We start from the raw sequence: 7553 nt of genomic DNA on the forward strand, positions 1-7553 counted from the left end.
TCTCAATATTTTAGACACTTTACACACACACACAAAAAATGAATTTTATATCAAGGTCCGAGATGACTCAGCTTAGCCGATCGGACCTTGTTGGCTCCCCAAGTTGGCAGGAGGATTCTGTTCAGTATTTAGTACATGAGGTGGAACAGGTTTCTTGCTGCAAAGACTGCACTCAGCATCTGCCCTGATCATCCCTCTTCTGAGGTGCTGGTCTCTCACCAAGTTCATTTCCTAATCAATTGCTATTAATGTACATTAGCTGTCATATAAGAGTCAGAAAAACTTAGGGGTATAAATTAAACACCTCAATAAGAGTTGGCAAAAATGTGAGGTTTGAAATTTTCTGTTTCCAAGTTTACCTGCCCCCAATAATAGGCTAAAATCAGAATTGTCTTGATTTTGCTTTCTCCTCAGTGTTATCAATCATTGAATGTTTCAAATCTATTTTTGTTTGCGCCCAAAGTCTGCAACAGAGCAGCTTGCAATTCCATTTCTAGAAACAAATGATAAAAATGTCAAAATAAATTATGCCTAGACCACACCAGGACTTTTGTCAATTAACACCACTTGGTTGAACACAATCCATTTCATTTTCCAATAGTCAACTCAAAAGCCTATCCTTTTCCTTTATTTCTTTGATAAGAACTGTACTTATTTGCAGTGACAATTAATTTTGTCCCCCTTTATATTGGTAGTAACTCACCTATTTTTTCATTTCTTTATTCCTTTCTGATGCTTATCACAGTGTTTTGTACTTAAAAACTAAATAAATACTTCCTGAATCAGTTTAGGAAATGAATAAATAGAAAGTGATTATATTCAAACAAGTCTCTATTACAGTCTTCAAAAATAATGTTGATTTTTGGAAGTAAAATATTTATCATTTCTTGCATAACACTATAGTCAATTGCTAATGAAAATGGGTTTTGACAATATGATATTTAGGAGGTTAACTTTGTATTTTAAAATATAGTGTGTAAATACATACATGGCAGTGTTTGTATACAAAGGTAGCTCCCTCCTCCAAGATAGAATAAAAAAAATTATATTTTTATCTTAGTTTCATTTAACAGAATGTATACCAACACTTGGAGAATTTACTTCACTAAATATCTACTTTTTTTATAACTTAAAACTACTGTAACTATGTCACATAATAAGAAGTTACACTGAGATGCAGGGACTAAAGCCTTTAGGGTTGTTCCATTAAAGCAGAACTAACAAACTCTTTAAATGATTTATTTTTTTACTTAGCTATAATTTATTACTAAGATATGAATCAAAGTTAATCATTCTCCATATTTTTATTGTTTTAAAAAGTTTGAAATGGCAAATTATTTCCACATTGGAATTTTAATTAATCACACATGTTCTAGTCTATAATTTATTCAGCAAATATTCTGCCCTTATGAGTCAGGCACTTCAAGTATATAATGATTACTTATGTTTTTGTTCATCCTGTGTAGTTTTATTTTGGTTTCAAGTAAAGAAAAACACATTACAGCCAGCTAAATAATAAAGCCATTAGTGGAGAAGGAATGTGGGAGTGGGATTATTAAAATACCAAGAATGGCTCATAGAAAGCCAAGGGCAGGAACTGCGTAGAGCAAGAACTCGTGGAAATACCAAAGGTAACCGTCCATGGGAACCTGGTTTCTTTCTCCCAAAGGAGGGTTCTTCTTCCTTACTCTGGACTTTGATTTAAAATTGAATGAATGACATGGCAACACCTTTCACTTCGTAGAAAACATCACCCCATGCTTTAGCTTCTTCTCTCGATGCTGCCTCATTTTCTCAGCTACCCAAATTTTTCAAAGAGAAATCCAGTCATTGGGTTTACTTTTCCAAACCAAGCCAATTAAACTGTAGGTCAGATGAGGAGTGGCTGTCCTTCAACAGCTTTCCTAGTAAGAGCTTACTTGCTCAGCAGGGTAAACAAGATCTCTTAAATGTGAGCAAGCTTTCCTGTACATTTCTTTCCAGAAGCTTGTATTTTGTTGAGGTAGATAAGAATATTATGCAAAGCCTTATTCGCATATTCAGAGGTAGAGCCTAATATTGCCTATAGCTTTTTTCAAATAACATGTTGACTTACAATCTATTTTTTCCTATGTCACTCTCCAAGTAAAATTTTTAGCAGGTCGTAGGCTCAAGATGTAGATGAAATTTTATTTTCTAAGATACCTTTTACACTTCATTTAAAAATTTTTCCAACTATTTTCTAAAGTTTTATTTCAGACCTGTGTCTCTATCTTCATAATACATCTTTGCTAGTATTTTCCCTTTTTGCTTTGCTCTGATCAAGACTAGAAGAAAAACTACATTTATTCTTGGTAAAAGAAAGCAGGCAATAAACTATGTTTTTCATATCTGAGAGAAATATTTGTAACATAAAAATTATTCATCAGTAAAAAATTTTGAAAAATCCCATGCAGTTTCTTTTTAAAGTTATTTCCTTTTTCCTATTAATTCCTCTTGTTCCTACCAAATTCTCCATTTGATATTATTTTTGTTATTTTGTGTTTTTTGGTTGGAATTGATTTCCAGTTGGAAATAAAAATACATGTTATTTAAACATTTATTTCAACTGCCTAATGTATAACTTTTGTCTAGTTTTTATTTAATAATACATCATATCTTGTTTTTCATTAAGTAGGTTGATACATTATCTATTTGGAAAGTTAGGTAACTTGATTTCATTTGCTTTCAATTTTGTATACTTCTGCCTTTTCAATATTTCCCTTTTCCCAGTTCCTATTTTGCTCTTTAGAGGAAGACTTAATGGCAGTATTTAGGTTTTGTCAGTTTCACAAAGGTACACACTTAGGTCAACATGTCAATCCTCAAGGAAGATCTGGTGATAGGCACTCCCTCTGTGAAAGGATATGTTTTTGTTTTCAGTTTTTTTGTTCCTTACTTGTCAACATTAAATATGAAAAATTCCAAAGATACAAAAATATTGAATGATTTTACAGTCAATATTCATGTACACACCACTTAGATTCAGCAATAAACATCTCATTACAGCTGCTCCATTAGCGCTCTATTCAGCTACTCATTCTCTATTGATTCATCAGTCCAACTTACTTTTTGATGCATTTCAAAGTTGTACTCTTTATATTTCAGCCCTAAAGATTTTAGCACTCATTTCACTAACTAGAATACAGCTGTTATTTTTTGTTTTGTTTCCTCTGAGATAAAATTTATATACAATAAAAGGTATAAATCTTAAATACAGTATCCATTGAATTCTGACAAATGCACAAACCTAGCAACCAAAATCTTATTCCTATCTATATATAGAGCATTACTACGACTACCAAAAACCTCTCTTGTGCCTCTTTTCAAGTAAATCCCAGGCCTGTGGACACAGAAAGCAGCCTTTGTTCTGACTTTTTTCCCCACAATATATTTGTATTTGTAGTTTTAATAATTCTTTCAATATGCTCCATTTTCAACATTAATTGAAGCATTATTTCATTAGATACTATTACATTGCAGTTACAAGAAAAATGTTATGGTATTTGATAGTCCAAAAGTGTTTCAAATGCCATACACTATCTGATCTATGACATACCTCCAAGCAACCTTGTTTTACATATGAAGAATCTTAAGCTATTAAAGATAGAAAAATCCATTTCAGTGCATTCAAGACTCAATCCCAGATTTACCAACTCCAGAGCCAATGTTCTTTGTTGTTATTTCATATGGTGCAGTTGTTCTAATTTTATTGTATTGTGAAATGATAATGCCAAAGTTAGCATGTATTCATCTCTCCTAAGGGACGTGGCCACTGCCTGATCACACTGAACAGTGAAGGCCATCACTCGACAAACAGATCTGTTTGTTCTACAGCACATTACTATTAAAATAAACAGAAAAAAAGGTAATTTGACAGTTGAGAAAATTTCTCAAAAAGAAAAACCAAATAATATACAAAAGAAGAAAATCAAAATTGGGAAATAAGGCATAAAGCAGAAAAAAAATTTTCTGACCTCCAATCAATGTATTTATTACTATAAAAGAGCCAACTTTGATAAAACAAGAATTGGCTAAAATGAACAGAAAACAAGGGAAAACATCTTGAAAAATAAACATATGGTAGCACAAGTAAAATATTCAATAGAAATATTAGAATATAAAGACACATAAATCTCATAAATGTAGATAGAGTAAAAAAGGTAACTAGAGAACAGGAGTTAAAAGATAAGATAACTTAAATATTGATTCAGGAGTTTCAAAATCGGAATAAAAGGCATTACAAGAAAAGAGAGCAGACACAGAGATGGAGGACGGAGACATGCGAGTCTGGTAGGGTTGCACACAGCACTGCAGACTGTGGCTTACACAGCAGCAATCCCTTTTCTCACAGTCAGAAAGTCTAAACGTCTAAGAGGAAGGCTTTGGTGAATTTGGTTTCTTCTGCAACTTCTCTTTTGGGCTTGTAGATGGTTGTCTGTTTTATATTTTCATAAGGTCTTCCCTTTGTATGTGTGTGTCCTATTTTTTTCTTTTGATAAGAGCACCAGTCATATTGAATTATGGCCTATCCTAAAAACAAACAAACAAACAAACAAACAAACAAAACCCATTTAACTTAATTCCCTCTTTAAAGGCCCTATATTCAAAGACAGTCACATTCTGAGGTCTTGAAGGTTAAGATTGTCACCTATGATTTCTCACTTCTTTTATGTTCTCTCTAGACTTAAAGCCTGATTCCCTTCAATCCTCACACTTCCTTTACTCATTAACACAGCTGACTCTTCACCCTGTTTATGTAATCACCTTGAGACACGCAGGACTCCCCCCACTACACATTCCTCGGACTCATCCATGCAGAGCTCTGAGCATTCCATCATCTTACTCCGTCTCCCACCTTCTTGTTCCCGAATGTTTCTACTGTTTTCTCCAGGAATCATGGCTGATCACTAGCAAAATCTCCTTACCTCAAACCTCAAACTCTGTGCTAAAAGTTTATTTTCTTGTTAAACTAGAACCTCTCATCAAGGACTAATCCTCCTGTGGTCCTTGCAGTCAAGGCTTTCTCGCCCGTGAGTCTGTGAAGAAAGATAATTGGAGAAACTTCTTCGTACCTCTTCATTGTCTCTCTCGAGCCACTCTCCCTCCCTCTTCTTTAAAATCCTCAGCATGGAAGCACCTGACTCCAAAATCCAACCCCTTATTTTTTCCTTTCCTATTGTCATCTATAGATGTTTGAGCTATTACCCATTTTTCCTTGCAGATTTCAGCACATGGATTACTGATATTTCTATCCAGACAGTCCAGTCAGAACTGATATTACAATATCCATCTTGATGATCCTTCCAATAAGACTTTCAACTCAGGTTTCTTGTTTTCCTCTCTTACAATGCTGTTTTCCACACTGTATCTCAGCCGCTTATTCCTGTGGTAGGTTATGCCGTAGACTTTATCATTACCAATAATTGTGTTTTGTTCATAAACTCAGTTTCTGATATTCCACTCTCTGACCATTCTTTCCTGTCTTTCAGATCATTCCCTCTTGATATGCAACTTCAACAATTATTCATACTTACAAGGGTATTTGAGTCATGAAACTCTATTAAAATTATTGCCCTTTTTTTTTTTTTTTTGGTCTCTCATGTACTTCGTGCTTTACATTCTCTGATTTATCATTTTAGTCCTTCCCTTCTAGTAAGTCTAAGTTACTTGCCCCTCACTCTCATGCCTACATTTACCTGACACAACCTTAATCATAGTCAAACCCAGTTCTCTTGCTTACTGGTCCATTGCTCCAAAACACTACATTGTAGAAATTTTCTCTTTATTGGGTTTTCCTCTTCAATTTTTAAATATCAAATGAAAGAAATGAAGAAAGAAACCTTTGCACAAGACCACATTGTCTTCCAAGTACCACCAAATTCTCCATTCTCCTTAATGGGAAATTTTCAAAAACATTTATACTAAGCTCCGCTTCCTTTCCCTTTATCCTCCTTTGTATCTACTGTAGTCTGTGTTTTACCCTACACATCCATAAAAATACTCTTGGGAGCGTCACCGACTTAACGCTGTTAAATATAATGGTTAATTATCAGTCAGCTTTATCTTACTTGTTTTATCAGCAGGAATTGTAGCAGTTAATCCTCTCCTGCTTTTGGAATTTCGGACTTAACACTCAGTTCCTACTTTTCTGGCCTTTTCAGTCTCTTTTGCAAGTTACTTCCTAACTCCTCAACTTTCTGGTGTTGGCAAACCTCAAATTTCAATCCACAATCTCTCCTTTTTTTAATCTATACTCACTCCTTGGCTTATCTTTTTTCTCCCCAGCTTTACTCAGATATAATTGACATTAACATTTTGTAAGTTTAAGGCATATAATATAATTATTTGACATATGTATATATTACAAAATGATATCCAGAATAAGGTTATAATATCCATCACCATACATCGTTGAAATTGTGTGTGTGTGTGTGTGTGTGTAGTGAAAATTTTTAAGATTTACTCTTTTAGAAACTTCAAATACGCAATACAGAATTGTCAACTATAGTCATCATGCTGTACACTACAACCCGAGAACTTACTCATTCTCTAACAGTCCAACTGGAAGTTGGACCACCTTCACCCATCTCTCCCTCTCCCTAGCCTTGGCAACCACAGACCTACTTTCCATTTCTATGAGTTCTTTTTCTTATTTTTTTTTTAGATTCCACATATAAGTGAGATGAGCCAGTATTTGTCTTTCTCTGTCTGACCTATTTCACATAGCAAAATGTCCTCAAGTTTCATCCATGTTGTTGCGAATGGCAGGATTTCTTCCTTTTCTTTTTTAATCACTGAATAATATATGAGTATGTATATATTCTCACATTTTATTTACCCATTCATCTGTCAATGGACAGTTAGGTTGTGTCCATACCTTGGCTATTGTAAATAATGCTGCAGTGAACATAAGAGTGCAGATATCACTTTAAGGTAGTCATTTCATTTTCTTCAGCTATATATCCAGAATTGGAATTGCTAAATCATAAGGCAGTTCAATTAGATGATCTTTTAAGATGGCTTTACTTATTATCTAGGTTCTGGTGGCTTTAGATTTACATATTCCACCTACGTATCTTTTCTGGATTCCAGAAACATACATACAATTGTCAATTTGACATATATTATAGATAATCAAACATAACATCATAAAAAACAGCTGTTCCTATAATCTTTCATATCTTTCCTTCGTAGAAGGAAAATGGAATTTTTCCTTATACTTACATAGGTTAAAAATGTTGTATTAATCTTTTTTCCTCTTTCCTCATTTTTGCTTTACTTTCAAAATTACCCCTATTCAATCATCTTCATAATTTCTATCACTACCAATCTAGTAGAAGCCATCATCATCCCATTACAATAATCTCCGAAAATTGCTGTACTTTGGGGAGTGAATTAAAAATTGTTATTTTTAAACATAATTGGTTATCTCTCATATTCAGTCACTATGGAACAATACCAACAGAAACAAATTTGTTTTTAATTAAGGAATTATTTATTAAGTAACTTAAATATGCCAATTTTTATCTAAA

This window comes from Pteronotus mesoamericanus, unplaced genomic scaffold, assembly GCF_021234165.1.
Source record: "Pteronotus mesoamericanus isolate MK-2021 breed Mesoamerican mustached bat unplaced genomic scaffold, CSHL_Meso_final contig_116, whole genome shotgun sequence".
In the NCBI taxonomy this organism is placed as follows: Eukaryota; Metazoa; Chordata; class Mammalia; order Chiroptera; family Mormoopidae; genus Pteronotus; species Pteronotus mesoamericanus.